This window comes from Dermacentor albipictus, chromosome 7 (assembly GCF_038994185.2).
Source record: "Dermacentor albipictus isolate Rhodes 1998 colony chromosome 7, USDA_Dalb.pri_finalv2, whole genome shotgun sequence".
Lineage (NCBI taxonomy): Eukaryota > Metazoa > Arthropoda > Arachnida > Ixodida > Ixodidae > Dermacentor > Dermacentor albipictus.
The window spans coordinates 1,859,196-1,880,705 of NC_091827.1; the positions used below are offsets into that span (position 1 = coordinate 1,859,196).

Consider the following 21,510-nt stretch of genomic DNA (forward strand, 5'->3'; position numbering starts at 1 on the left):
GGCTGCCCAACATCGCCTGCAACTCGGTACAGTGTTCACATCGCTGCTTGCAAGAGTGGCACTGTCTGCAATGCTTTACAGTGTTCCCTTACAACAATTTAAAGAAAACAGACAATGAAGCACAAGGGCAATTATGTTTTCACTGAAATGTAAAAATATTAGAGAGTTTTAGCTTGTTCACAAACTTCTTGCCGTTTGCAGATTACTGGAGCGAGTTGTGGCAGCGACAACACTGGTAGTGCCACCTGGTGATGTCTAAACAGAGAGCATTCAAAGCTAGTACTGCCCATGGTGGCCTGCATATTCTACTTAACTGCTGGTGTAAAGTGTCGGCGGTGATGTAATTGTTAACATACAGTACTATAATGACTTTCCTTCAGCGAGAACACTGATGAAACAAAAGCTTTTCAAGTGCGTCGTAGTTTGAACAAATTGTCACAAGATTTCGCTAGCAGCTTTGCCACTGCTATTCGCAGTCCTGGTAACCTGGTAATTCACAAACAGTAACGAATCTGTGGCCAAGCTAAAAACTCTTTGTTAAAGAAAATGGAAGCGGTCGAAACGACAGCTTGCCGTAGATGTGTGCCGAACCCACATCTCCTCCCTCGCGATCTTGGGTGTTTGCATACGTGTAGCTTTGGGAGTGTTAGCAGCCAGGTTCACTCCCTTGGATCTCGGCATAGTTGCACTAAACCAGACTGCTATACCAACCTGTGATACTGCTTGTGCACATAGCCAGTAGAAATTCTCAGAAATTCTCAGTTTTTTAATCAACACTGATCGAACAAGGAATGTCTGTCTGATGCCAAGGTTGTCAGGGTAAAGACCCTTCTCGAAATGTTGACATCCCTTGCTCGACCACTGTGCAAGTCACCATCTTCCTGGCATTCCTAGAATGGTTCACATAATATAAAAAGAAAAAAAAAGAATGGCATATGGAAATGATTGCAGCAAGGGACGCCAAAGCAGAACACGGCAATTCTAAGTAGTGTCGCGAAGCACTTTGGGCAGTAAGTGTTTGCGACTAGAACGATACAGTAGTGAGAGGTAGTACAGCCGATCGAGCACCGAAACAAGGTTTTTCTCTCTCGTCGTCGTTGTCTCTCTCATAGCCACAGCACCACTTCTCCTTATTTTACAGTACAGTAGTAATTTTTCACCCAGCACAGGCACAAATTTTCTTAGTAGTAAAGCCAATAGTTAAATGGGATGCAGTAAGAAAAATTGCGAGGTTTCATTGCAATTACAATTCAGGTTGCGAAATTGCAATTCAGGTTTCAGAGGAACGCCACAGAGTAGGGGTACCAAATCATTTCGACTTCCTGGAGTTCTTTAAGAGGATGTTTTAGCTCAGGCCCAACTCCAATGCGGCCTATTCAAATACATGTAAAATGCAAAAACGCTTTTCTGAGATAGCCCCTGGACCGATTTTAATGAAATTTGTTGCATTTGAGAGGGAAAGTTCAATTCTAGTGAATCTTGGAAGCGGAACTTTGATATAGAGCCTGAATTTCGTTAAAAGAATTTTTTTTTTAATTCGCATGTTCGAAGAGAATAGATGCACAAAGTTTATAAATCAATAGCTCTGCATCAAGAACAAATATTGCAATTCTCAAAACAGCATTCATTAGATCATTTAAGGCGGGCAAATTCGATATGACAATTTATATGTTACGTGAATTTGTTACGTATGTACAAGGGTTCTGCAAAAGCTGTATTTCCATATTACTGAATTTTTTTAGATTCATGTGTAACATATAAATTTTGCCCGCTTTAGATGTAATATCAGATACAATTCACATAATTATGACATTTTTCCTTGCTGAGTTACAGCATTGTAAACTTGACAGTCTTGTTTTCTGAAAATTTTTAATTTTTGCTAATTTTTAATAAAAATCGACACTAAAAATTAAAAATTAAAAACCAACAGGCACTAGATTTTAAGTTTTTCTTTTAAATGCAGCAAACCTCATCAAATCTGGTGCAGTGGTTGCCGAGAAAAACGAATTCTCCTTTTACGTGTATTTAGATAGATGCACCTGTAGTGCTACCTTGATGTAATAATTTTTGGATGCACATTTCAGGAGCACAACACTCATCCCGCTATTGTACTCAACTGTACCAAATAGGCTGGTCTTGAACTGAATTTTTAAAAATGCCATTTTGGCAAGCGTGAAACAGTGGTGTTAAGACATCTCATTGGTAAAGATGGCATTAGACCCGACCCACAGAAGACGGCAGCCGTCGAATCCTTCGTGCAACCTAAATCTGTCAAACAGTTTCGTAGCTTCATAGGGCTTTGCTCATATTCCCAACGTTTCATACCCGGTTTCGCGGCTGTCGTTCACCCTCTGACCAATCTTATGCGTAAGAAAACTCCTTTTCAGTAGACCCCCGAGTGTGAAGCCGCTTTTCACCAGCTGAAGTTCTTGTTAACTTCACAGCCAATATTCCGGCACTTTGATCCTTCATCTCCAACAGAAATTCACAGACGCTAGTGGCGTCGGCATTGGTGCCATTCTCGTTCATCGCTCTAGCAACAACAAACATGTCGTAGCGTATGCAAGCTGTTCTTTAAGCAAACCTGAACAGAACTACAGTAAAACTTCCTTAAGCCGTACCCGCTTACAGAGCTGTTTCAATTTAAAAATAGTGAAGTCAAATCCCCTACTCAGCAGCCATTGAACATAATGTGTTTTGTATCCACATAAACCCTACCAGCTTATTGCGTACGTATCAGTAAACACGTAGTGTTTCCCCTTTTCTGCAAGCAAACACGGCGGTGCTTTATCTCCATTGGGCAGCCTGGCAGAACAAGCCTCAGAGATTTGAACAATGGCCTTCAAGCACCCTGTGCGTTTGCATCCCGCACCGTCCCAGAGAGCATTGTGGCATTGTGTGAGCGAGGACTCGCATCATGCTGAAGCTCGAATAAAAATGACGTCGGGTGCTTAGCACAGAAGAAAAATTAGATATCGTTCGTGCTGTCGAACTTGATACGAAGAAGACGGCACTGGCACGCGACATGGGTCTACTCTTGACTACAGTTTGTGGCATCTGGAATGTGAAGAAGTTGCTTGGCAGCACTGCTGCGAGGTTAGACTTTTCACTATTGTTGCCTCTGTTTTGCCGAAGTGTCGCCTAGCGGCAGTGATAAAGATGACACAGAAAGCGAAAGTATGGGCGATTCAGGCTCGACAGTGGCAGAAGCTGCACGTTGCGTGAGCCTCACAAATGCAATCGTCGCGACGAGAACAGCACCCCGCAATAAAAAGGTGCCCCGCGACTTCTGCAACGCTACCGCGCCCGCGCACGATATGTAACACTAACGAGGAATCTGCAATGCAAGTGTGCCGAGAAGAGGGGGCTGGTTGAAAAGCTGGCTCACAGCTTCAGTAAGTTTGAGACCGCTGTCGTCGCTGCTAGGCCGCCGCAGCATCAAACGAAAATAACACTTTTGTCACATAAAGTAAATAAATACTGCATGTTTTTTCCCCTTCCATCACACTCTCTCTTCTGTTTTGACAGTTAAATGGGCGATTTCATGCTATTTTGGTTAAGCAGTACTACTGTTTAGCACATACTTTTTCCAAGCTCCGGCCAACTACAGTTTTACGAGGTTTCCCTGTACACTGTGACAGAACAAGAATGCCTGGCGGTAGTATTTGCCTACTTCGTCTACAGGAACATGTGTTCACTATTTCATACAAAAGTGGGTGTCAACACGCTGACACGGATTGCCTTTCTAGGATGCCACTACGTACGACGGATTATGAAGCCGATAACTAGCCGTTGAATAATTGTGTGTGCCGACAACTTGACGCAGTATTGCGAGACAACAGCCTTATCCTCTGCCAACTGCGTCCCAGGTTTGTAATTTTATGCTATATTCAATCAGCTAAAAGCTACTTGCCGACTATGCCGGGCCTTTCATTATCGATTGTCTAAGCGAGGTCAACTACACAATTGCACGTCTCACTTCCAATGGCTGCTGTTCACACAAGACTGAGGTGACACGTTGCCCGCCTGAAGCGATTCACATGCAGGAAGCAGGAGTGACTCACCCAGATGGCTTTGTCTGGGAGAGGAGGAATGTTACAAAGGTTCACTGCCAGTGGAACTGCCAATGACGTTGCTCCTACGATTTCCACCGCCTTTGTGCCTTGATCATTAAAAAAAACCCCTTAACCCTCTCCAGAGACCGTAAAATATATATACTACAAGACCGAGACCGACCAAGCTGTCAAGCGCTTTTTATTCCAAAAAAAAAAAAAGAAATGCCCCAACTCATGCGCGAAGAAGTAAAGAACAGCGAAGATGATGATGGCTATGGACAAATGAAAACGACAAAGTAGGTTAATAGTGCCTACACTAACTTCCCCCCGTCATGGAAGCAGCCAGCCTGGCCACAGATTAGAGATCATCTAAATGGGGGAGTGAAGGGCTTCATCCGTGTGACGTGAGCAATTTCGTCATTCCGGTGGCGCAGGTCAGTGACGGAGTGTACTGGGCAGACGAGATAGTTCACTGCAGATGTTTGCTGCACAACGGTGTATGGGCCAATGTAGCGTTGAATTAATTTCTCCCAGAGGCCTGGAGTGTGGACTGGAGTCCAAAGCAGGACTTGGTCTCCTGGGTGAAAATGGAGGTCATGGCGTTTGTTGTCGTAACATTTGCGCTCAGCTTGGGTAGCTTCTGTGCTTTGCCGGGCAATTCGACGGAAATGTGCAACTCGGACAGCGAAATCTTCTCGAAGGGACGCGTTTGGTGAAGAAGGTGCCAAAAAGAATTCTGTTGAATATGGTGGAAGGAGATCGTCCATACACAAGGAAGAAAGGGCTGTAGCCGGTAGTCCATTGAATAGCAGTATTATATGCGAATGTCACAAAAGGAAGAATTTTATCTCAGTCAGTGTGGTTAGGATGGATGTACATGAAAATCATGTCAGACAGCGTATGGTGGAAGTGCTCAGTAAGGCCATTGGTTTGCGGATGATAGAAGTAGATTTGTGGACAGTAACAGCGGCCCGAAGAACTTCGTCGAGAACCTGGCACATAAACACCTTGCCACAGTCACTCAGAAGAACGCAAGGAGCCCCGAGGCGCAAGACGATGGAGCACAAGAAAAAGTCAGCGACCTCAGAAGCGGTAATGGATCACAGAGGGGCAGTCTCGGCATATCTTGTTAAATGGTCGACCGAAGTGACAACCCAACGGTGACCGGAGGGTGTCAAAGGCAAGGAACCATATAAATCAATGCCAACAAATTCGAAAGGTGCGTCCTGGCAAGGGAGAGGTTGTAGTAAACTGGCCAGAGGGGATGTCGAGCATTTGCAGTGCTGATACGCTTGTGCTGACGCTTGTGATGCTTGCGCTGACGGTGCACAAGAGGCAATGTATTTGGCCACCATTGTGGATAGGCCAGGTTTAGAAGCAGCGGGTTTTGATGCCGTCGTAAGTCTTATGGAAGCCTAAGTGGCCAGCCGATACGTCGTCGTGAAGTGCCTCTAATACTCGCAGGCGAAGGCAGCGAGGTAGAACTGGGACCCACTGGTGACCTGTAGAGTGGTAAACATAGCAGTGTAGCACGCCACCTCGAAGGCAGAACTGTCGAAGTTGGCATCGCAAGCGGCTGTTGGGTGGTTCAACGAACCCACTGAGGCGATCCATGAGAGTTTGTCAGTGGGTGTCAGACCACTGAAGCAAGACGAAATCAGAGCGTGATGAAAGCGTAAAATGGTCCAGGGGTGTTATTGAGAGCTGGTGTGAGACCGGCGTAGCATCAAAACGACGTAGTGGGGAAGACGACAGCGCGTTACCAGGAGAGAGCATGAGTGGGCAGCAAGATAATGCGTCTGCATCACGATGACTTTTTCAAGACTTGTACATTATCGTAAAGTCATATTCCTGCAAGCGGAGTATCCAGCGTCCTAAGCGTCCTGACCTGCTTTTCATTGATGACGGCCAACACAGAGCATGATTGTCGGTGACGATGGTGTAGTGGCGGCCATAAAGTTATGGGTGAAATTTCTGAATCGACCAAACGATAGCCAGGCACTCTTGCTTTGTAATGGTGTAGTTCCGCACAGATGGTGAAAGTGTTCGTCTGGCATATGCTATGACTTGCTCTTTAGAGGCCACGCTATGTTGCAGAAGTACTGCACCAACACCTTGTGCGCTTGCATCAGTATGAGTATGGTGGGGGCTCGATCATCGAGGTGGCAAAGCACTGGTCCGGAAGTAAGATGTTGCTTAAGAGCTTGAAAAGCCGACTCGCAGTCGTTAGTCCATGTGAAAGAGGCACCGGTAACCAGGGGCACGATCGGAGATATTTTGTTCGATACGCATTCTGTTTGGTTGCTGCAACGTCACTAAGTGGCAGTGTGCAAAATTTGTGACAACGGGGCAGAGAGAGCAGCCAATCAGGAAGCGGCGACCTCCCCGGAAGTTTACTTCCGTCGTTTGTCGTCTGCTTGCACACAGTATACTACAAAACGAAATGTTTCTCGTCTTCCAAATGAATGAAATCTTTATATAAAAAATGTATTTTTTCTTCTCAAGCCCAAACACGTTTTCAAATAGTGGTACGTGTGAGTACTGCAATTTATAACTATTAGTTTCTTTGTGTCGTCCCTAGGTGGTGTCGCGCACAGATAGAAGAAAAAAGAAAAAGAAATGACTGGAAGAGCGGCACACTTTTCAAGAGGCAGTGACAACATTCCAGTGGCTCGCTGGCACCGATGACGGGGTCGATTTCGCTGTACAACCAACAAATTATTTGTTTCGAGAAACAGAAACGACGCCAAAATTCACTTTCTGCCATTTCTTCAAACGCGTTTCACACCGCCACCCGCTCTCCTCCTTCCTCTAGAAACGCCAGCGCAACAACCTAAGTTCCGAACAGAAGCGCCATTTTCTCGAATTAAACTATGGATTGGATCCACACGTGCCATGCCGCAGCCGCCGGTTGGATCCAATCCACCAGACGCACCATGCGAAGCCGTATGATCGCTCCAAACTTCCCAGCTCCCGTCGGGTTCGACGCCTAGCAGACGAAATGCTCGGTGGAAGGATGATTGACAGAAGCATGTCGTCATTTTGACGTCATTAAAAACGTGGCCACGCCCCGCGGCTGGCGACGTCGGTGCGGAGTAGGCCAATCGTGCGCGCCGGCAACCAAACAAACGCGCCGAACAACTATCTCCGATCGCACCCCTGTAGCATGCGTAGAGGAGCTGCTATTGCAGAAGTTGCGTATAAATCGACGAAAATATGACGCCAAGCCGAGGAAACTACGTAGATCTTTCTGTTGCTGGGGGCGAGGAAACTGGAGAACAGCACTAATCTTTTCGGCGCCTGGCTGGATGCCATCTTCTGAGACAATGTGGCCCAATACTTTTATTGTCTTGCTTGCAAATGTGCATTTTTTTTTTGTATTGATCTGAAGACCGGAACTTGCAAGGCACTTGAGAACTTCGTCTAATCGAAGATGTTGGCTGAAGTTAGAAGAAAAGATGACAATATCGTCCAGATAACAGAGGCAGATCTTCCATTTTAGTTCATGAAGTACGTTATCTATCATGAGCTCAAATGTGGCAGGAGCGTTACAAAGGCCAAAAGGCATCACATTAAATTCATAAAGTCCGTCTGTCATAGCCAATGTGGTCTTTCCTTTGTCAGTCTCAATCATCAGAATTTGCCAATATCCTTATCGAAGATCAAGGCTGGCGAAATACTCCGGCCCTTGTAGTGTGTCCAAAGTGTCGTCAATTCGAGGTATTGGACATACGTCGTTGCGTGTGATCTTATTGAGCGCTCGATAATCGATGCAAAAGCGAACGGAGCCATCTTTTTTCTTTACCAGAACCACAAGAGAAGCCCATGGGCTAGATGAAGTTCGTATTATCTTCCGCACAAGCATGTCAGCAACCTGTTCAATTACCTTTCATTTGGACAGTGAAACACGATAGGGGCGCCATCATATTAGAGCGGAACCATCGCTTTCGATGCGGTGTGTAGCTAGTTTGGTTCAACACAGGGGAAAAACTATCGAAACAGGCTTTGTGCTTCGTCAAGACCACCAGTAGGGCTTTGGACTGCATGACTATTAGGTCAGAACCAAGAACAGCTGGGGGAGCGAAAGAATCATCCAAACATGAGGTTGGTGCTGGCAATGAAGGGCAAAGCGTGACTATAGAGATAGGTTGAGTGTCGGCGAGGGTTGCCACAGTCATCCCTTTGGGCAGCATCACAGGATCTGGGGTCGTGTTGCAAGCAGACAGAAGGGAACGGCCACGTGAAAACCAGACAAGACAGGCGGCAATGAGAATTCCACGAGAAGTACAGCGGGAAGAAGGGGCAACTAGAGCGTCTCCATCGGCGATCTGACTGGATGTTACGGCTACAATGTCTTCGTGACCAGGATGCAGCAAGTAGTCTACAGCGATGGCCAAGTTCACGCATGAAGGTGAGGAGTCCGCAACAGGTGCAAGCATTGCATCCATGATATGGACAACTTCCTCTCTGCATGAAATGATGGCTGAAGCAGAATGTAGGAAGTCCCAACCCAGTATAAGCTCATGAATACACATTGGAAGGATGATAAACTCAATGTGGTGGCGAATGCCGTCGATGAGAACACAAGCAGTACACTGTCTGTCGGGGTGAATGAATGCATTATTAGCACCACGCAAAATAGGTCCAAGATAAGGTGTTTTTACTTTCCGGAGCCGTGAACACAGATCACTATCAAAGAACAGAAATGGCGGCACTGGTATAGATGAGAGCCAACGCAGGAACACCTTCAACAGTTACCTAAAGCATGTTGGCCAGGCAAACAGGAGGAATTTTTGAAGACCGATAGGAAGCAGTTTCCACTCCAAAAACTGCAACAGTTTTCCGAGTGCTGGTGGGCAAGATGGGAAGTGGGGCGAAGCGGAGATGTAGAGCGCCGTTAAGGAGAAGGAGACCAACGTCTGGCCGAACGGGAGCTATGAGGCAGATTGGGAGCAGCTGGAGGAGACGGAGAACGCTGCTGAGAGAACGAGTACCATCCGGGATAGTAGGCGTCTGGTCGGCGAGTGCGGTCTCTCTCGAACTCAGCAAAGCCTCGTCTTTCATCCTGCTGACGACGGCGGCAGAAGCGAGATATATGGCCGCGTATACAACAGTAAAAACAGACCGTACGAGGTGGAAGCCACTGAGCGTAGGATGGCACAGGAAGTGCTCTGGTTCCCATCGAAGCCAAATGGTCATCCGTAATATCAGTAGGCATGGAGGTCACGGTAGGGGGGGGTAGCGAAGCAACATCTGCATAGGTAGGTGTGAGGCGTGCTACCAAAGCAAGATGCGTCGTGGGTCTAGTCATCGCTGTCAACTCTTGCTTTACGACCTCGCGCAAGTTGAAGGTGGGGGTTTGGGCACAGGCAGCAGGTAAAGGCCTCAGGTCCTGCATTTCAAGCTCTTCGCGGATGATGGTGCAGGTAAGAGCACATAGATCTGAAGAATGGGGAACCTGAGGATCGTTGCTGTCCTGTTGAAGACAAAGAGACTGCAGCTCATCCAGGCGCTGACACATAGAAGTGATATCTTGGACAGAAGCCAGAATGCACGATTAAAGCGTTGAACGTGACAGACCCAATGCCTTTTAATATGTGTCGAACGCGTTCGGCTTCCGTCATGCTAGGGTTCGCACGATGGCACAGAGCTAAGACATCCTCTATGTATGAGGTGTAAGACTCTTGTGGGAGTTGTAGGCGCGTGCTTCTGCTTGCATGCCCAGCTTCTGCTTGGCGACTTCTGCACGGCCAGACAAGGAAGCGAAGATTTGCCACAGCTTGGAAGTAAACATGGACCAATCTACGATGACGGACTCGTGGTTGAAATACGTCTTTGCAACACGGGTCAAGTAGAATGCGATGTGCCTCAATTTCTGGGTGTTGCTCCACCTATTGCAAGAACTCACGTGGTCGTAGTGGTCGATCCAATCGTCAACGTCATCATTGCAGAGTCCCACAAAGACAGGTGGAACGTGTTGGGGGCTCGTCACAGTCCAAGAGTGCACCGCAGGCAGAGTCGTCTGTGTGGTAGGGTTAGAGGCACCGGAAGAGCCAAGGTTGGAAGTGTCCATCATTGTAGGGGTAGCCGGGCGCAGGCGGCGACTGGAACGTAGCTCTAGGGAGGACGGGAACGCGAGAGGACGTCGGGGTCTTGATGTGCCTCTAGCACTAAATTTATAAGACCGAGACCGACCAAGCTGTCGAGCGCTTTTTATTCCAAAAATGTAAATGCCCCAGCTCTCATGCACGAAGAAGTAGAAGAACAGCGAAAATGATGATGGCTATGTACAAATGAAAACGACGAAGTCTGTTAATAGTGCGAACAATATATATATATATATATATATATATATATATATATTTAGTTTTATTCTAGCTGTAGGGTTAGAGGTTTTCATACATTGGCGTATGAAAGCCTCTAACCCGCAGTAAGAGAAAGCGCTTTGCAAAGTTGAATGTTACCACTATTCCAGGCATGCTTTATTTTTTTTTAATGGGTGCTTCAAAACTTAGGCTTTCAATTTGGGCTTCAGCACCAAAGTACACAATCGTGCACCTGAACACTACTATGCAGTAAAGCCTCCCACACTGATTGATCTGACTGACTGTGGTTGAGACCCACTGCCTTGTTTGAGCCATTACGAGCGCCTGCTCACTGTGAGATTTTTTTTTATTTATTTATTCATACTGTAGGCCAACATACTGGCCCATGCAGGAGGGGTAATACAGCTGACAAGGTAATAAAAATGCAACAAAGATAATAAAAAAAATGTATATATAAACAGTGCATGAAAATTATGCAGCCCATAGCCACGTTACAAAAATTACAATGCTTCCCTTAGGACAGTAACTACAACAAAAAGAATTGCACATTTGAATTTATATGTGGATAAAAATGCAGTGCCAAACAACAATCACGCACTAAACATAACTAAATACAGAAAATTTCACATAAGAAAACGAGAAAAATAGTGAAAAAAACTGTTTATGGTCGTGTTATATTATGTGAAAAATAGTTTTCCAACGCATTTGTGAAGTTTCCTTATTGAAGTACATCAACAGGGAGAGAATTCCATTCATTTATACTACGCGGATAAAAACTATTCATGTGAGATTTTGTTTTAGCAAATCATGGCGTAAGGGAAAAGTTGTGTCTATGTCTTGTTTTTCGTGCATTAAGAGGCATTACATAATGAGGCATTTGAAGCCTAATTTTTCCATTTATGATGTTAAGTAAAAACTGGAGACGACTAACTTTACGCCTGTGTTCTAGTGAAGTGATTTTATTCCTAAACATTAGTAAGGACAGGGAATCCTGTCTTTTATATTTTCCAAAGATAAATCTAACGGCCTTCCTTTGTACACGTTTCAAATTCATGCTGTCCTTTTTGGTATGAGGATCCCATACAACCACTGCGTATTCAAGTTTCGATTGCATGAATGTGTTATATGCTAAAATTCTTGTGTTTACCGGTGCCTTTTTAAGTTTCCTTTTCAAGAACCATAATTCGCGCAAAGCTGCTGAACATGTAAGGGAAATATGGTCTGACCAGGAGAATCTGTTAGTGAATGTGACGCCTAAGTATTTGTATTGTTCAACATCAGTTATTTTTGTGTCGTTTAGAACATAAGAAAATATACTATGTTTATTTTTTCTTGTTACTCGCAGCAAGACTGTTTTATGTACATTTAATTCCATGCGCCAATGTTTACACCAATTGGAAATTGCAATAACCGACTTCTACAAGCTTGCGTGATAGTTTCGTGAAGCTATTTTTTAAAATATGACACAGTCATCTGCAAATAAATTAACGTGCACATCATCGGGGATTTCGTCTATTATATCATTATATAGATCAAAAATAAAAGCGGTCCTAATACGCTGCCTTGCGGTATGCCCGAAGTTACCTGACGGACACTTGAGGAACATTTATTAATTTCTACGAACTGCTGCCTGTGTCGGAGATAGGCTTGGATCCATAATATAATATTTAATGAAAGACCAATGCACTTGAGCTTGTAGATTAATTTTCCGTGGGGTACCTTATCGAATGCTTCGCTAAAATCTAAAAGAAGCATGTCAGCTTGTCCGGATGAGTCAAGTACTTCAGAGATTTCATGAATGACTGACAAAAGCTGATGCAGCACTATGTAGCTGGTCATATTGTTTTCAGCAATGCCATTTTGCATAAAGCTGCTCAAGTGGTCGCAAATACAATGCTACAAAATAGATATGTCTGATGACCACTGTGTTAACTTTATTATAAGCAAGCGTAGAGAAAGGTTGGTTTAACAAATAGGCAAGGCGGCTCTTTACTGAATCATAACTTTCTAGCTCAACGATAAAGCTGGAATATCAGTTGATGAATCGGTGTGTTGTGGCACAAGGTCCAAGTATGGCCAAAGAGCACCAGGCTAGTGTTAACGAGTTGGCAATGCAGTGGTACATTATGAGAGGTAGAGGTGATGTGGCTGTAAAGGGTCCTTAAAACAGTTGCTGTAAAATGCATAAAATGTATATGTAATAAGATTATGGTAATGACTAATGACGGATACAATGAACACGGAAGATACATTGCAAAATAACATATATACTAAAATGAGGTTTACTGTCCGGAACAGGCAGCTAGAGCAGTTACGTCAGGCAGCGCTCTGAACCACAACTTCAGCGTCGACTTTTGTGAAGCGATCACAATGATGCTGCTGTTGGGGGTGTGCATCATCTTCAGCTCATGCTGTTCATCTTCATCACAATCACCCCCGGGAGTAAAAGCAGCCACCCTGGTGTCTCAAGCAGTACAGTTGAACCCGGCTATATCGAACTCGCAAAAATACGCCAATCAGTTCGATCAGATCGATATTAGCCTACTAAATAATTGGATGTCATAAAAGCACATACCATTTATAAAATCACGTTATTGATGAAACTAGCTTAGTTTTCTATGAAATAGTCCTGCATTTTCTTCTGCTTGGGCAATGTCGCTGCCTGCAACGCACGCACTTCCCCACATTGTCTAAGGAGTTGAAGCAGCTGAGGCAGCAACCTTCCGCATTTGCACAGAAGCACCGGACTAGTGCGAGCCCACCAATCACTTTGGAGGATGTGGGCAAAGGACCGTCATTGCTTTCCTCATTCTGCCCACTTTCACTTGTGCTTGCTACGATGTCAGCAATGTAGTCTTCGTTTTCGGGCTCTCCCGTGGTCGCGACACCATCATTTGCACTCACAAACTAGTCTACCGTTGATTCGTCAACAGCTTCCGGAAATTCTGACAGCTCGCTCCAAACTTCGGCAACAACAGCAACGGCTGCGTCGCATTCATCAGAATTTACAGTCATCATGGAAAACGTGAAAGCCGCAATGGCTGAAGCAATTTCGGATGAACCACTCATACACGGCCATGCGTACGCGTCAAGCGCCACGGACACCAGATCGCGAGTTTGGCCGCTTTAGCCCTAATCTCCCCCTTATTCTTCAAGATCGTGCTGAGAGTGCTTCCCAGAATCTTGCACGCTGCGGGGACATTCGACTTCTCACAGCGTTCTACCCGATTTATGATTTCGAGCTTCACAACGAAAGGCGAATTCTGCCGCTTCATCATGGCAACACTGTGGGAGAAGGCCCACAAGGCGCACACACAATGAACCAGTAAAGCAGCGAGGCAACTTGCACTTTCACCATCTTGCACGACGAGGGCACAAGAGCCTTTGATTGGCTGTCTGAGCAAGCGCTGCGGGTGGGCCAGGGTCATTTTTTGCAGGGGTGTGTCGGCGCATCGTCCGAGACAGCGCGGTCACGGCAGGGAGAGTGGATGGATAGAGACGTGCCACCGGGTTTCCCCGCCACTGCGAGGGAAAGCCAACTTCTGGGGGCACTTTTCCACCGCTCGACTTTCGATTTATCGGGAGTCGCTGGTATTTTTGTTCGACGTAAGCGTAATTTTTGCTATACCCTATTTACTCACACAATGATCGCACTTTTCTGTCATTATTTCATCTGGCATTTGCTACGGGATGACGACAGGTCAACAAATAGGTGGCCGCCGCTGTATGCAGTGCGGGACACAAAAAAAATGGCAGCCAGAAGAGCACGCCGAATGCGCCGAACGCGATTTTTTTTTTTTCTTCCCGTGAGTACATTACATGCACAAACAGTTTCTTCCATATCAGTAATGAATAATATCGGAAAGTTTGCGGCAATAACATAGCTATGTCCACTTTGAGGGGACAGAAACAGATGGGCGCGCTTAGCTGCCAGTGACATAGGAACACAAGGCGGGCATGCTGCGGAAACTGCGGCATTTGTCTTCACCACTATTCTAATATGGCATGTTTCCGCTAAGGGTGGGCGAATATCTTAGCTGTGTTACAAATGTCGGCATATGAATAGGGTAGACTTCTAACGTATCAGTGTAAACATGGCTGCTATCGTTGCCGCTCGCGTTTTGTTGCGTGCCCACGAGTGCAGACGAGAAGAATCAAAAGGCGCCTTTTTTGTTGTTTTTGTGGACCACAACCGTTATAAAGCCTACACATAATATAGGCAAGTTTGGTTGTAGCTTTTTTTTTTTTTTTGTCATAGAAGTGCGGAAAGTGATGAAAGGAATGAAATGGGCCATCTGCTTAAGAATGTTTGGTGCATGCAGACCGCTTGGTTTGTCTTGAAGAGTCATTCGCATAGCAGTCGACAGATGGTATGCGCGATCATTATTAGCTAGACTTGGCACATGACATAACGCTGCGGCAAGTTTGGGGTGCAATCATTACACGGGAAATAAAAAAATATAATTTTGACAACAAAATTTAGGGGCGTGATCCTTACGCGAGTGCGGTCATTATGCGTGTAAATACGGTATATACCCATTGTAACTATACGGTGTCCAGAAATTCTTCGATATATAGAATTCGATGTAAACGAAGTCGATATAGTCGGGTTCGACTGTAGTGACCCCGAGCATCTCACAGTAATGGTTTACGCAATCTACAATGTCACGTCCCCGATGACAGAGATCAGAAGGGGGCGTCAGCAGTTCAATAAAGTAATTCACTAAATACATGCACTGGACAATGTGATAAGGTGCATCAAAGCAGGGAAGAAATCATGAAGAGAGGCCAGGAGTGTTCGAAGGTACTGACAACCAGACGAAGTCGCTGGAAGAGAAGACAGGTTATGCATAGTGAGCGCCATGGAGCCTGTTGTGGCGTCATTGCTCAGCAGTGGTGAAGTGCGCTAACTTGCAGCACTCCTCGGCATGATATGCTGCAGTCGACACGGGCACACAGTCAGAAGCATCGGGCTGGCAGGGCAGTAGGGTGTCCACAATGTGGGATGGGTGAAGGCTGTAGAGCAAGTAGGGAAAAAAAGCCAGTGGTAGGTTTGCAGTGTTGTAGGCGAATGTAACATATAGTGGAATAAGGCCCTAATCTGGGCAAGGCGGCCATGTGGGTCTTTCAAATTTGATACCCAACAAAGGGCACGATGATCCGTGACGACGTCAAAAGGGCAGCCGTACAAGTAAGGGGCCCTTACTATTGCTAAGGACCCAGACGATGGCTAAGCATTCTTACTGAGTAACACTATAGTTGGTCTCTGCTTTGGTGAATGTACAACAGTAAAGCAACAATGTATTCAGGAGCCCTGGTTTTCGTTGTGCTAGGATGGCACCGAGACCTATGCCACTGGCATCTGTATGTACATTTGTCGGAGCTGCAGGATTGAAGTGACGCAGAATAGGAGGTAAGGTGAGAAGACATAGTAAAGCAGTGGATGCCTCATTGCAGGCTGGAAGCCATGACGACAGGTCGCTGGAGCTACCCAGAAGCTCTGTCAAAAGGCTTATTACAGACATGAAGTTGTGAATAGAATGTCATAAGTACAAACATAATGCAACGAAAGTGCAGAGTTCTTTTAGATCTGTCGGTCTTGGAAACTGAGTAATTGCATGCAATTTCACGGGATCAGGTTGTATACCGTGCTTGGACATGACGTGGCCAAGAATGGTTAACTCTCGAGTAGCAAAGTGGCATTTCTTGAGAATCAGTTGGAGCCCGGCATTGGTTAGGCACATCAGAATGCGCCCGAGGTGGTGAAGATGCGTCGTAAAATCCGGAGTGAAGACGACAATATCGTCAAGGTAACACAGACTTGTCTGCCATCTGAAGCCATGCCAGAGTGTCCACCATTTCTCGAACGTGGGGGGGGGGCATTACAGAGGCGAAAAGGCATCACGTTGAACTCATATAGTCAATTAGAGGTCGAATGAAGTCTTGGGCTTATCAGCGTCGACCATGGGTACCTGCCAATACTCTTTGTGCAAGTGGAGGGAAGAGAAGAATTCAGACCTCTGTAAACAGTCAAGGGCATCATCTATTCTTGACAGAGGGTACACATTTTTGCAGGTGATCTTTTTAGGCTGCAAAAGTCAACACATAAGCAAATAGAACCATCCTTTTTCCTAGTGAGAACAACGGTGAGGCCCATGAACTGTGAGAGGGCTGAACAATGTGGCAATGAAGCATGTCATTGATTTGCTCACTAATCACACTGCACTCCATAGCAGACACACGGTATGGTCGTTGCCACAGTGGTGAATCAAAGCCCGTGTCGATGTGGTTTGTGACAGTTAACATGCGTCCAAGGGAAGGCTGAAGAGCATCAAAAGAAGAAGGAAAATGATACAGGACTATGAGCTCCGAACATTGATCTGGTCTAAGGCCATCAGCGATGGATGGGCCAAGGATATTGGTGGAAAACTTGTCAGAAGCAAAAAGAACACCGATGTCGGTAAGGCCATTGCGATAAGTAGCATCTGGCACGTCGACGACGTGCAGGGACCGAATGGCTCGTACATGGCCAAGACATTGGCCACAGTGCAATATGAGCAGAGCGGACAGAAGATTGCAGACGAAAATATGGCTGAAACCAGCAAAAAAATCGAGGGTCGTGAAGAGGAGCAGTACAACATTTTTCGCAATGAAAGTCTCAGAAGAGCAAACAAAACAGTGGCATCAGAGATGCTTCTTCAAGACACAGGTAAAACAACAGCGGCTTGTGGACAAATGTCGATCTCCTCAGCGACAACTAATTTAAGGCGATGTTTGGGAGAATCGTCTAAACGGAGGTTGCATAAAGGAGAAAATTCGACTTCTGCCTGCTCACAGTCGATTATGACTGTGTGAGAGCAGGATGGCAGCACAATGAACTCAATGATGTACATAACGCCCTCACTTACAACTCTGGCCATACAATCTGCTAACGGCTTAACATGCTGTGCTGTTGCGGTACGGAGGGCTAAGCCAGCAACTGGTGTCGCCTCCTTGTAGATGGAGCGACAGTCTTGCTTGCATAACACAAACGGCGGAACCAGTGTCCCCATAGGCAAGAGTTGACACAGCATGGACGGAAATAGCAATGACGTGAGGACTTGGACGCTGTGACGACAGTGCAGTTCTTGCCTCATGAACTGTGGCACTTAGTTTACTTCTGTAGGCAGGGGACGATGAGCCATTGGGGAGAAAGAGTGCTGCCCTGGTGACGAAGAGTGTTGGTTGAAGGAGGCATGATGACCAGGAGTGCTTGGAGGTAATCCTGAAGTGTTGCGGAGCGGTGGCTCATCGGCACAGCGAGTCATCAGTTGATAGCTGTATGCAATGGCCAACGGCATGTGGCAGCAACAGTAGCGAACGACATTCCCGGGGTGGCCACAGACAAAGCAAATTTGTTTATCGTCCAGAGTACGCCAAGAGTTTGAGGCAACGGGGCCGCCACAAGGGGTGCGGGGAGGAGTCTGCACCTGCATTGTGATAACAGGGGGCGTTCAAGGCCTTGCAATTGTGTTGGCATACATAAGAGGAGCTGCTACAGGATGTGGCTGATGGGAAACTGGCACAGCGTCGGCAATTTCTGCTTCGATCACCTGCTGAATAGTGGGTGACAGGTAAGGAGCAGGACGTGGCTAGGGCTGCTGCTGAGCAAACTGCACCAGTGAGAGCTGTTGAGCTACTTCCTCACCTATGAACACCTTGATCTACAGTAGCAGTGTTGACTGGTCCAAGTTGACAGCAAGGCCTGCAAGGCCCTCATCGTTTGTAACCAGGCGACGAGTCAAAGCCCACTGTTTCTGAAGTTTGTCGTAGCTTTGACACAATCTGATGAGCTACAAAAAATTTGAAGCATAGAATGTCTTTCCATATAGTAATTCTATATTGTACAAACTATCATGTTTATTTGTATCTACTAAATCGTACTTGCTCGTTCTTGTGCTATATTTGCCTTTTTCATGCATCGAATTATCATGTATGCCAAATGTGCTTAGGAGAAAGAGCCCCTGTCAGGCTACATGACTTTTAGCTCTTGTTTCCTCTTTCTGTAACAAAGAAAGAGAGAAAAATAAACATCAAACTGCTACGCTGCTCAGGCATTCTGCAAGCTGCGCCTGAAAAATGTCATCGTCAACGCCTTTCATAATGTGCTTGATCTTCTCAGGTTCGAGCATGGAGGCATTGACCCGCTTCAACAGGTCGAGAACGTCCTCAATATAACTTGTGAAAAACTCACCTGGCTGCTATGCCCACTCGTGCAAGCGCTATTTGGCATGCAACTATAGCACACTGGGGCACCCAAGCCCTTCTATGAGAGCGGCCTTGAATGCGGACCAGGTTGAAAAATCTGCCTCATGGTTCTTAAACCACAAGTTCAGTCTTCAGTATTCAGGTTCAGTGTTCCGGTTCAGGTTTTGTACAGTGTTCAGCTTAGTGGCATCATCCCATCGGTTGTGGACGCTTACCCTAGCATATGATGATAGCCAGTCCTCCACATCGCTGTCATCAGTGCCGCTGAAGACCACCAAATCCCTCTGGTAAGGCACCACGGAGCAGATGACAGGAGGAGGGGGTGTGTACGGGAGAGGCATGGACGGCGGGGCGTGGTTGCGTCTTCGGGCATATCGGACCATAATGTAGAGGAGCGGAGTTCCAGGATGGAAGCTTGGCAGTTGATCCCAGTGCCTCCACCAATTAAAATTGGGTTTACTGTCCAGAATGAATGGTGTGGGGTTCTCCTCCGTGTGCTCTTGGGACAAAGGAACGACAACACAGTAGTGCAAACAATCACAAGGGCATTTATTGCACCTTTCGTAGATCAATGCCTGCTAGCCGAGTTGCTATCCACAACACATGCCGATGGGCGCGCGACAAACTAGAAGTCCGACTCACCGCGACCGGAAAACGAGCGAATATGTTCGCCCCATGCTGGATCCCAACGCCTGGTCGTTCGCATGTTCGGTCACGCCAACGGTGGCGCGTTCGAAGGCGGCCACGCAAGGCGGTCTCGCAGTCGCATGGGTCGCCGCGCGCGCGGAATGTCCCCGCTGTTCGCCGACCCGCCGGGAAAAGAGGAAGCGCCTTGTCTCCCGATGCCCAAGTAACCCCGCCTGTCGGCAGCGTTAGCAGCGCAACACTCGCGCCATCTCTCTCGCCACGCTTGTACCATTCCGACCGCCGCGGGCGCCAGGCCACACGAGCCGTGCAGGAAAACATATCAGGGGATGCGTGAGAGTCGCGCATCCCCACATCCCCCCAACCTTAAATGACTTCTTATTCCGGCGAAACATGTGACACGGTCTAACATTAACCTGTTCTTCGCGAACAAGATAGTACATGCAACAGTGGCCGCGCTGAGGAAATGTCCACACACTGTCCATAGCATGCGAGCCGACATTGTCCCTGGGTACACCGCTGGCGTCCGCCGGTCACAGCAGCAGCTTTGTAGACTCGACGGCACGATTCCAGGCCAGGACTCCAGAGACGACGACGCAGTAGTCGGTACGAGCAAGCGTCGCTCGCGCCGACGCGCCCTGCTGGGAAGAGCCACCGTAGCTGTCGGTGACCGCCGGCTCTTTTGTCCGCCGCCGAGGGTTGTGAGCTGGATACAGGCGGCCGCCGAAGACGCTGCGTTGAACTGGCCACAGCATCACCATCGCCCGGGGTAGCTCGATCGTAGTCCGGAGCAGCAGCGCAGACGATGCGCAGGTGACAGCAAGCCAGGGGTGACTCCAATCACGCAGCGTACACTCAACACACTCGGCAAACACTAAAGTAGTGCAAGGGAGAGGAATTCTGCATGCGCATTGCCCAAGTGGTACGATGTTCAACTCGGCTAGCAAAAGATCGGGCAGCTACTCAGATGCTAAGTTCACGTGAACGAAGCTCGCTTTCTTGAGTCGAACGAGTAATTTCAATTCGTGCGAGGCTAAATAGAATGAGGGAAGCAAACTGCAACGCCTCTACGCCACGGTCCACCAGGTTGTGTCCCTCCACGTGCAACAGGCAGCTCTGTAAAGCCTTCGGCCTAAAGCGTCGCTCCCCTACAACAACCGGCATCCAAAAAACAACACCCAGAATGGGCGCAAAACAGGCAGCCGCGAGGAGACATCAGCTCTGTGAGGTGGTCCTACTCCGCTCGGTGCACACAGCATCCGAGTTGACGGCACCCACCGTCCAAGACGGTGTCGGAGCGCCCGGTGCCAGGCCGCAATACCAGTCAGCCCGTAGTGGCACCCGTGGCCCGCGGCCACCCGGCTCCCAGAGCCGCGACTTCATCAGAGTCAAAGAGATAGAAGAAGCTATTTACATAAGAAATTCGGACCACCCACGAGGCTTCCGTACTCACTTGCTTCAGGCTTGCCAATATGCTCCGCGGGCGCTATGCCTCGCTCTCCAAGGATGCAGACCACGTGGCTCTCGTACCGACGAATGTCATAAAAAAAACACTTGCGAAAAGGCTTAGCATGTTGACATGTTCAAACACACTACAGCCACCGTCGCCTCACTCAAGCAAGCACGCCACCAACGCTAGCGATCAAAATCCACGCTAGCCCTACGCTTCGGTTCAAACAAAGGTCTCGAACGAAGCAAAACTGTTAAATCTATCGTCCGATGCCCCGAGAGGTCCACGTCGGGCAGGCAGATGTGGGGTCTCTCACCCGTACTCTTCGGACAAAGGAACGACAACACAGTAGTGCAAACAATCACAAGGGCATTTATTGCACCTTTCATAGATCAATGCCTGCTAGCCGAGTTGCTATCCACAAAACATGCCAATGGGCGCGCGACAAATCTAGAAGTCCGACTCACCGCGACCGGAAAACGAGCAAATATGTTCGCCCCATGCTGGATCCCAACGCCTGGTCGTTCGCGCGTACTGTCACGCCAACAGTGGCGCATTCCAAGGCGGCCACGCGAGACGGTCTCGCAGAAGCATGGGTCGGCACGCGCGTGCGGGACGTCCTCACTGTTAGCCGACCCGCCGGGAAAGAGGAAGAGCCTTGTCTCCCGGCGCCCAAGTAAGCCCGCCGCGGCGCGACACTCGCGCCATCTCTCGCACCGCGCTTGTACCACTCCGACCGCCGTGGGCGCCAGGCCACGCGAGCCGCGCGGGAAAACATCATATCAGG

At 47.5% G+C, this 21,510-nt stretch overlaps 1 protein-coding gene across 5 annotated transcripts in view; it reads right to left on the bottom strand.

The window, feature by feature from the left end:
• LOC135918021 (protein phosphatase 1 regulatory subunit 21-like) overlaps positions 1–21,510 on the bottom strand; it is a 247,346-nt gene that overhangs the window by 214,578 nt on the left and 11,258 nt on the right. The gene's annotated exons all lie outside the window — the stretch shown is intronic.